Here is a 10,895-nt window from a genome sequence, read left to right as displayed (position 1 = left end):
TGATCTATAACTAAGATTAATTACCTAAATACAATTAACCAATGTGATTCAATTCATCCCTAATTCAATGCATTTACCTAAATTAACAGCTATTCTTAATCTTGTTAACAATTACCAGATCATAGAACAGAACCTCACCTCACTAATTGTCACGCCCCCAGAGGAGACCGTACCGAAAAATTTCGGCAGCATCTCCCCTGTACGGGTGACAATCTGAAGCATACATACATATAAAATACATCAGCCACATACGGCTGGAATATATATACACAACCACGCAGTTATATAATCAGCCCACTCGGCTGGAACAGAAATAAATACAACCACGCAGTTATATAATCAGCCCACTCGGCTGTACTAAAATCAACACAGCGGAAATCACAAATAATGATCACAAAACATAAAACAACTAACTGCGAGCCGGCTCGGCTTGACACAATAATATCAAACCCAATACAAGACAATACAAATACATAAACAAGTACAAAATCCAAAATACAAATAACGTAAGAAATACCAAAATCGTAAGGTCGCCCTCGAATGTGACGTGGAACTGGCGGACAGGATCTCCAGGCGACTCCATAAATCCTCTACCTGCTAAATTACCAATGCGGGTGGTGAGTATAAAGACTCAATGGGTAATAGATAGTGCATGAGTATCATAAAGAACTAGAGATACAAAGGTATACACTCGTATGGAAATAGCAGATACTACAGTGATATCATAATAAGTGTCCATACCGAAACCATATCCTAGGCTAGTAAGGAAGGTAGATGTAGCAAAGTCCTGCTACTGCTTATAACTACATGGTATCATGTGAGGTATATACAGGTCAACAATAAGTAAGTGTCTAAACACCTAACATGTATAAATCTCAACCTAAGTAAGCATATCAGCATAAGTATAATCTAGCAACAGCAACATAGATAAGCAACAACAGCATAAGTAACAATAACAGCGTATGTACGGATGGTCACTCCCGCCCACCTCTCTGCACCATGACCTGTATGGTCGAGAGGCCGACGACACTCCATCCGCCACTACTCTCGAGTGACCGAGTGGATAGTTGCATAGTCACGCTCCATCCGCCACTACCCATGAGTGGCCGGGTACGACACGCTCAGACACCACTACTCATGAGTGGCCTCCCTGGCCAATGACCCTCTCAACCACAAGGGAGACATGGTCACATGCATGCAATGACATGATGCGAACAATGCAACATCATATATATATAGTAAGCCGTAATGCTCATGAAGGTGTGTAAATAAACACGAGTGTATGCTACATGAAACCAAAGATGTGTGTAAATAAACAAAGAATCAAAGGTAAACATGGTATCAGGTGTCCATATATCCAATACCTACTATCTAATGTCTGGTATCTGGTACCCAAGACCTAGTACTATAGTATCTGCTAAATATCATGAATAGCAACGAGAGACTGTATAGATACAGAAACGAGTAGCTCAAAGCTTGAGTGGAAGTATCAAACGCAGGACAAATAAGAGTGGAGTCAAGATAAACATAGTAGCCAACTAAACATATAGCTCATGCACTAAGATCAATGTGCTAAAGAGATAGAGCAAGAAATACCCGCCTTTATACGTAGTGCGTGTCAACCGTCTTCAACAACTCCAGAAGATCACATCCAACTCGGATCCTACAAATACAGGATACGAGAAAAACTAAGGATCTATAATCCATGTATCAACTATCAACAAACCTAAACCGATTCAACCCCTTTATTCACATACTTCCATTTAATCCAAGAAAGCATAATCTACCCATCCAACTTATCTAGTCAAATTTAATTCCATCAACAACTAAACATCATGAATCGAACATGCATAATTCTTCCACATAATCCATTTCTAACTACCACAGCTGACAATCCAACCAACACAACTAATTATTCGTTAATCAAGATACCATAGATTAAAATCTAAATCAGAAATGGATACATAACTATATCCACCCCACACCATCAACCAAAATCAACCAATCCATCACAAGACTACAAACCGATCTCCAAACATAACTCACCTCATTCGAAGTGCTCCTTGTGAACGAAACAACCCACTGTTGAAAATCACGGGTGTGATGCTTACTGCTGCCCACATCCCCATCACCTTCTAACCTAACAACCAAATCAAAGAAATCCATCAATTACCCTATAATAAAATACAAGATCAGTTCATAGCCTTACCTTAATCTGATCCACAGCAATTTAGTGAAAAATCCACAGGTTGCAGCAATGCACATTGGATCCATACCCAAATCTACAACCACCCGATGAAGATCCCGGATGCTATTGCGAGAAAATCAAGATCTCCTCTTACGGGTTGCCCTCTTCTCTCAATCACGATCGGCAATGGTGTCACCAAGCAAAGCAAAGATTGGCTGGAAATCAGGAACAAGAAGAGCTCTCGGTGATCAGGAGAAAGAAAGGGAAGCAGCGGTGGATCAGCATCTCTTGCCCTTGTGGCCAGAGGTGGAAGAGGATCGGGTTGCCGGCGATGGATCAGCTCTCCCCCGGTCATTTGGTGCCCTTCCTAGCCTTGATATCCTACTGCCGGCTACGTGATGGGAACGGAAATCCGGAGCTAGGGCACGACCGAATAGGGCGGCGACATCAGGCAAAATCGAGAGGAATCCAAAGGCTCACCCTCGCGACAGAGACGACAACAGCATCACTGATCCGGCATCGTGTGGGGGAGCAGTGGTGTCGGCGGCTGTGGCTCGTCGGAAGAGAGGACTGACACTAGCCTGGTCGGGCGACGGCGCACAGAGGAGGACGAAGGTGTGCGGCGAATGAAGAGGGGAAGTTAGGGCATGGGCGGCGATGAGGAGAAGAACGACTGGCGATCACCTCCCTTGTGGCATCGGCGTCGGGGAAAGGAGGTCGTGCGAGAGAGCTCGGGAGAGGAGATCGGGGAAAGGGGCAGAGTTCGAGCGAATTCGGGGAGGAGAATAGGAAAAGAAATAAAAATAAAATAAAACCTAGGTTAGATTAATTAAAGCCTAAGTTCATTCCCAAATCAACTCCCACTTAAATGGGTATTCCAAAGAGGCTTTCTCGTTGTCCAATAATTAATCCCCTTAAAGTATGTCATACGGGCTCCAATTAAATCCCAGAAAATTTATGAAAATTCTTGAAAAATCCAATAAGATTATTTATCCAATAACCTTATTATTTAGATATTATTTGGGCACCGTATTTTACATTCTCCCCCACTAATAAAAATTTGGTCCCCAAATTTATCGCTCAACTCAGGGATCCACATCTAAGTGTAACAATCCAACAACATACTCATATACAGCTCCATCCAAATATCCAGTCGTAAGAGATAACTCTGCGGGTTATGTGCTCACCCTGCTTCCGCTACTCTCACACTACTGTCTAGTCAACTGTGAGTAACTCAATCATCCAAAATCCACAATACCTAGCATCAGCAGATCCTCTAACATCCACATTAAACTCTCAATCTGTTCATCTGTCTAAAAGATGTAAAGCGGTTCTAAAATAGAACTTTATACTCATGGTCTACTGTAAAATCTGCCACTATCGTGATGTGAATCATAAATCTCCATCCAATTCAACACTCAGAGATATACCCTGAGGTCCGATAATCTCTCTACCATAATCCTGCTACTGGATCTAAAGAATCCATCCTACAAATCAATAACTAGGGAGCAAATTCATCAACCAATCACTGATTTCCCAACGCTTCGTATCCTCTCCATGTCCTGTGTAATCTCACAACAAAATCCATCATGACATGCGCTCAACTCCATTCCAGTATCCGAATCTACTGAAATAATCTTACTAACCTCCGAGGTTCAGCCTCCACTTACTGACATACTAGACATCAAGCTACAAAATCCGCGATGTCTTTTTCATGTCATTCAACCAATATAAACGCTCTAAGTCCCTATACATCGGGTGCCACCCAGATGTATCACAAATCCATATCGAGGTGTTTTCCTACAAAAACTCCTCCCGGATAAGAAGTAACTCAGGATCACCCCTAACCTCCCACAGATATAAAATATCTCGTAAGTGTTAAGCAACTAGCTCCACACTTTTCCACGTCAGTGGGGTCATCTATCCAAATGTACCCTCAAGGTCATCCTACCAGGTATATACAGTCTATGGTTAAAGTCTCCATAGAATAGGATACATCGATCCTCTACAAACTAGTCAAGCCAGCAATGGTATGCAGCTAACTTAATCAATTCTCCGCCTGTACAAGTCCTGAACTCAAACGTAACTTTTAGGTTATCTAACCAGCACACATAACCCGAGGATCAGAATCTCTATAAAATAGAGTAAGTCGGTTTCCTACTGACTGAACTACTGACCGAACTAAGAACATAAGAGTGGATCAGTCCTCTACTGACCAAGTCAACAACGGTAAATCGAATCTCTACAAACCAAGGCAATACGAGTAAATTGGTTCTCCACGAACCGAAACAATATGATATTTAGCAGATACTAACCACTACTAAACTAGTGATATCAGAAATTACTAATACTAGTGGTATGGTAAAAGAAGTCCTATGAGACTGTATTCCTTGATCTCTAGTAAGGTCAACTGTGATCAGTGAATGACCCAACACATGTGATGTATGCTACAAACAACTGGACAGATACTAATAAAAGCATACTAACACATAACATAACTAACATAACAACTATGCATGCACTAACAGAAATGTAAGGTAATAATATGCAAACATACCTCCTATAGCTTGGAGAATCCTGTCGTTGCCTGGTCCCAAAACCCGAAAAGTCACATCGAGAACCCAAATCACGAAAAACCAAACGTAAATAGGCCTCATAAACCTTGGCTCTGATACCAATAAATTGTCACGCCCCCAGAGGAGACCGTACCGAAAAATTTCGGCAGCATCTCCCCTGTACGGGTGACAATCTGAAGCATACATACATACAAAATACATCAGCCACATACGGCTGGAATATATATACACAACCACGCAGTTATATAATCAGCCCACTCGGCTGGAACAGAAATAAATACAACCACGCAGTTATATAATCAGCCCACTCGGCTGTACTAAAATCAACACAGCGGAAATCACAAATAATGATCACAAAACATAAAACAACTAACTGCGAGCCGGCTCGACTTGACACAATAATATCAAACCCAATACAAGACAATACAAATACATAAACAAGTACAAAATCCAAAATACAAATAACGTAAGAAATACCAAAATCGTAAGGTCGCCCTCGAATGTGACGTGGAACTGGCGGACAGGATCTCCAGGCGACTCCATAAATCCTCTACCTGCTACCTGGCGAAATTACCAATATGCGGGGTGGTGAGTATAAAGACTCAGCGGGTAATAGACAGATAGTGCATGAGTATCATAAAGAACTAGAGATACAAAGGTATACAGTCTCGTATGGAAATAGCAGATACTACAGTGATATCATAATAAGTGTCCATACCTGAAACCATATCCTAGGCTAGTAAGGGAAGGTAGATGTAGCAAAGTCCTGCTACAGTACTGCTCATAACTACATGGTATCATGTGAGGTATATACTGGTCAATAGTAAGTAAGTCGGTGTCTAAACACCTAACATGTATAAATCTCAACCTAAGTAAGCATAACAGATAAATAAACAACAGAGTATAATCTAGCAACGAAGGATAGCATAAACAAAGATAAGTAAACAACCATATAATAACATGCAGAAATGATCACCCCCCACCTCTCCGCACCATGACCCCAGTATGGTCGAGAGGCTGGATCGATGACAACTATACGACACTCCAGCCGCCACTACTCTCGAGTGACCGAGTGGACAGTTGCATAGTAGCCGAATAGCTACGTGCACGGGGTCCCTGCTGCTCGCAACTCCAACCGCCACTACCCATGAGTGGCCGAGTGGGCGCACGACAGGACAAGCGGCATGGTCGATGCATGCAATGACATGATGCGAACAATGCAATAGTCATCATATATATAAATGTAAATGTAAATGAAGTCAAGATGCTCAAGGTGTAAATAAACTAAAGATGTATGCTACATGAAACCAACATGAAGATGTGTAAATAAACAGCAATCAAAGCATGTAAACATGGTATCAGGTGTCCATATATCCAATACCTACTATCTAATGTCTGGTATCTAGTACCCAAGACCTAGTACTATAGTATCTGCTAAATATCATGAATAGCAACGAGAGACTGTATAGATACAGAAACGAGTAGCTCAAAGCTTGAGTGGAAGTATCAAACGCAGGACAAATAAGAGTGGAGTCAAGATAAACATAGTAGCCAACTAAACATATAGCTCATGCACTAAGATCAATGTGCTAAAGAGATAGAGCAAGAAATACCCGCCTTTATACGTAGTGCGTGTCAACCGTCTTCAACAACTCCAGAAGATCACATCCAACTCGGATCCTACAAATACAGGATACAAGAAAAACTAAGGATCTATAATCCATGTATCAACTATCAACAAACCTAAACCGATTCAACCCCTTTATTCACATACTTCCATTTAATCCAAGAAAGCATAATCTACCCATCCAACTTATCTAGTCAAATTTAATTCCATCAACAACTAAACATCATGAATCGAACATGCATAATTCTTCCACATAATCCATTTCTAACTACCACAGCTGACAATCCAACCAACACAACTAATTATTCGTTAATCAAGATACCATAGATTAAAATCTAAATCAGAAATGGATACATAACTATATCCACCCCACACCATCAACCAAAATCAACCAATCCATCACAAGACTACAAACCGATCTCCAAACATAACTCACCTCATTCGAAGTGCTCCTTGTGAACGAAACAACCCACTGTTGAAAATCACGGGTGTGATGCTTACTGCTGCCCACATCCCCATCACCTTCTAACCTAACAACCAAATCAAAGAAATCCATCAATTACCCTATAATAAAATACAAGATCAGTTCATAGCCTTACCTTAATCTGATCCACAGCAATTTAGTGAAAAATCCACAGGTTGCAGCAATGCACATTGGATCCATACCCAAATCTACAACCACCCGATGAAGATCCCGGATGCTATTGCGAGAAAATCAAGATCTCCTCTTACGGGTTGCCCTCTTCTCTCAATCACGATCGGCAATGGTGTCACCAAGCAAAGCAAAGATTGGCTGGAAATCAGGAACAAGAAGAGCTCTCGGTGATCAGGAGAAAGAAAGGGAAGCAGCGGTGGATCAGCATCTCTTGCCCTTGTGGCCAGAGGTGGAAGAGGATCGGGTTGCCGGCGATGGATCAGCTCTCCCCCGGTCATTTGGTGCCCTTCCTAGCCTTGATATCCTACTGCCGGCTACGTGATGGGAACGGAAATCCGGAGCTAGGGCACGACCGAATAGGGCGGCGACATCAGGCAAAATCGAGAGGAATCCAAAGGCTCACCCTCGCGACAGAGACGAAAACAGCATCACCGATCCGGCATCGTGTGGGGGAGCAGTGGTGTCGGCGGCTGTGGCTCGTCGGAAGAGAGGACTGACACTAGCCTGGTCGGGCGACGGCGCACAGAGGAGGACGAAGGTGTGCGGCGAATGAAGAGGGGAAGTTAGGGCATGGGCGGCGATGAGGAGAAGAACGACTGGCGATCACCTCCCTTGTGGCATCGGCGTCGGGGAAAGGAGGTCGTGCGAGAGAGCTCGGGAGAGGAGATCGGGGAAAGGGGCAGAGTTCGAGCGAATTCGGGGAGGAGAATAGGAAAAGAAATAAAAATAAAATAAAATCTAGGTTAGATTAATTAAAGCCTAAGTTCATTCCCAAATCAACTCCCACTTAAATGGGTATTCCAAAGAGGCTTTTTCATTGTCCAATAATTAATCCCCTTAAAGTATGTCATACGGGCTCCAATTAAATCCCAGAAAATTTATGAAAATTCTTGAAAAATCCAATAAGATTATTTATCCAATAACCTTATTATTTAGATATTATTTGGGCACCGTATTTTACATTTGTAATACCCTGGTTCTGAGATTCTAGTTAAGTACGACTTAAAAGGTTAGATGGTACTATCCATACCACCAAGGTGCACCTTCCTTTTCGGAAGCCCAAACTCAAAGAACTCCGAAGTTAAGCGTGCTTGGCTTGGAGAAATCTGAGGATGGGTGACCTCCTGGAAAGTTTTCCAGGGTGCGTGCGAGTGAGGACAAAGCACGCTGAAAGGACCTCCGGTGGTTTGTGGAGCTAGTCGTCAACCTGATGGACGTTCCTGGTTCGGTTCGGGTGGGGCCCACCCGAGCCGGGGCGTTACAGATGGTATCAGAGCGACCTTGCGACCGTGAGTGCGCCTGTGGCAGGAGCACCCAGGGCACCACCTAGCGAGGGAGATTTTGGGATTTGTCTATGGTGTGATTTGTGGTTACACAACGAGGACGTTGTGTCTTTAAGTAGGGGTGATTGTAATACCCCAGTTCTGAGATTCTAGTTAAGTACGACTTAAAAGGTTAGATGGTACTATCCATACCACCAAGGTGCACCTTCCTTTTCGGAAGCCCAAACTCAAAGAACTCCAAAGTTAAGCGTGCTTGGCTTGGAGAAATCTGAGGATGGGTGACCTCCTGGAAAGTTTTCCAGGGTGCGTGCGAGTGAGGACAAAGCACGCTGAAAGGACCTCCGGTGGTTTGTGGAGCTAGTCGTCAACCTGATGGACAATTCAGGTAGCGTTCCCGGTTCGGTTCGGGTGGGGCCCACCCGAGCTGGGGCGTTACACTAATATCAATCGAATCAAGTAGGAGGTCTAGCAGAAAGATCACTAATCAAGTAACTGTTACAATGTATACTAAAAGTCTAGCATTTTGTAAATATTTATTTTGAAATAAGAATCACATTGGTCAAATCTCTACATTTATGCTAAGTGTAGTTATCCATTTAATTTATATTGTAGATAACATGGCATGAGGAGACACACAAAAGATCATGTTATCAATTCATTGTAAATTATAAATAGTAGCTCACAACCAAGATGGAATGGGACAAACTATTGGAGTGGTTGTAGTGTAATTTGGTGTTAGTATATCTTCACTATAAAATTACACTAGTACACTATTATGGAACATTTGAGGTTGTTCTTTTTATACCGACTGCATAAAAAAATAGAACCTCAGTTATTATGGAAGTGTGTACTCTTAATCCTGATATAACAACAAGCACGTATACTTAGTATTTATTTCTTTGACTTATCAATGGGTGAGATTTAGCTCGTTAAATCAAAAGGCCCGATAGGTTGGGAAATAATATTATTTATATGGTGTGTTGTTGGTTATAAAAGGAAACTATGTCCTAGTGATCTAGGTTGATGATGCTCCCAAGATGAGCTCATAAGGATTGTCATGTAAACCCTGCAGGTGGACTTAGTCCGACATGACAATGAAGTTGAGTGGTACTATTCTTGGAGTTAGATATTAATTAAGTGAGTGTCAATAACTCATTTAATTAATGGGCATTCGATATCTTAAACACAGAGAGATTAACACACTCATAATAAGAAGGAGTTCATAATGTAATTTGGCATTGGTGTGGTAGTTCAATAGTAGCTCTTTAGTGGTATGAGTTATTATTGATGAACTTGAGTTGGGTGTTCAGGGCGAACACGGGAAGCTCAAGCTCATTGGGAGACCAAAATCAATTCCTCCTCTTGGTCCCTACTGTAGCCTCTTATATATAGTCTTATATCCACCCAAAGCCTAGCCTCTTAGCCCATGCTAGGGGTCGGCCCCTATCCTTGCTTGGAGCCCAAGCAAGGGGCCGGCCAAGCCAAGCTTGGAGCTCAAGCTAGGGCCGGCCAAGCCTTCCTTGGTGCCCAAGCAAGTGGTCGGCCAAGTAAGGAAAGGAAAGGGAATTTTATTTAAAATAAAATTTTGATAAAATATTTCCTTTTATGTTTTTATCCACATGGTTTTAAAAGAGAGTTTTTAATTTTAAAATCTTTTCTTTTATAGATTTTCTACAAAGGATTAAAAGAGAGATTAGATATCTTTCCTTATTTATAGATATCTATAATGTTAAAAGAGATATTTTAATTTTTAAGAAAACTTTCCTTTTTGTAACCATGATATAAAAGGAGTTTTATTTTTTAAAATCTTATCTTTTATAGATATCTATAATAGGATTTAAAAGAGAGAGATTTTAATTTATAAAACATTCCTTTTATAGCTAACCACAAAAGGGATATTTTAAAAGAGAGATTTTAATTTTTGTTTAAAATCATTCCTTGTTTGTTCAATAAGAGGTGGCCGACCATGTCATGAATAGAAAAGGAAGTTTTATTTTTTGTTATAAAACTTTCCTTTTTTGGATTCACCAAGGATTATAAAAGAGAGGTAAAGGGTGCCTTCATGGAGACAACTTCTATTCTATTGTTCCTCTCTCTTTTCCTTTGGTGGTCGACCCTCTTCCTTTCACTCTTCTCCTTTTGTTTTCCACATTGTGGCCGGCGGCATCAAGTCTACTAGGAGTTTTGGTGGTCGGTTACTAGGAGGAGAAGAAGAAGAGAAAGGAGGCCCTCTTGTCTAGATCCCTTTAGTGGTCGGAGCTTGGAGGAAGAGAAGAAGGCTTTGGTGGATTTCTTCTTGGTAGATCGTTGCCCACACGACGTCCAAGAGAAAGAGAGGAATACAATAGAAGATCAAGAGGTTTTTTGTTAACAAAGAAAGGTATAACTAGTTGTCTTATTCTGCATCATACTAGTTTTCTTTGTACGGATTTTTGAAATACCAAACACAAGAGGCTAACGATTCTAGGCAATCGAATTTATGTTTCAATTTTGTGTTTCTTTTATTTTTCGATCTTGTGATTCGATTGTTCCTAGTAGTTAAACCTAGGGTTACTATAAGGAGATT

The 10,895-nt window shown here is 41.5% G+C and overlaps 2 long non-coding RNA genes across 2 annotated transcripts; both read right to left on the bottom strand.

Moving 5' to 3' along the window:
• Nucleotides 1–1,535: 1,535 nt before the first annotated feature.
• On the bottom strand, nucleotides 1,536–2,600 carry LOC121987544. The gene is made up of 3 exons (XR_006113651.1): nucleotides 2,210–2,600; nucleotides 2,047–2,140; nucleotides 1,536–1,663 (listed from the first exon to the last, which is right to left on the bottom strand). It is a non-coding gene; the product is annotated as an uncharacterized LOC121987544 (long non-coding RNA).
• A 3,716-nt stretch (nucleotides 2,601–6,316) lies between these two features.
• On the bottom strand, nucleotides 6,317–7,383 carry LOC121987543. The gene is made up of 3 exons (XR_006113650.1): nucleotides 6,991–7,383; nucleotides 6,828–6,921; nucleotides 6,317–6,444 (listed from the first exon to the last, which is right to left on the bottom strand). It is a non-coding gene; the product is annotated as an uncharacterized LOC121987543 (long non-coding RNA).
• Nucleotides 7,384–10,895: the final 3,512 nt, after the last annotated feature.

This window comes from Zingiber officinale, chromosome 5B, assembly GCF_018446385.1.
Source record: "Zingiber officinale cultivar Zhangliang chromosome 5B, Zo_v1.1, whole genome shotgun sequence".
Taxonomy (NCBI): domain Eukaryota; kingdom Viridiplantae; phylum Streptophyta; class Magnoliopsida; order Zingiberales; family Zingiberaceae; genus Zingiber; species Zingiber officinale.
The sequence above is the reverse complement of the archived record's forward strand: the minus strand, read 5'-3'. Positions and strand labels throughout refer to the sequence as shown.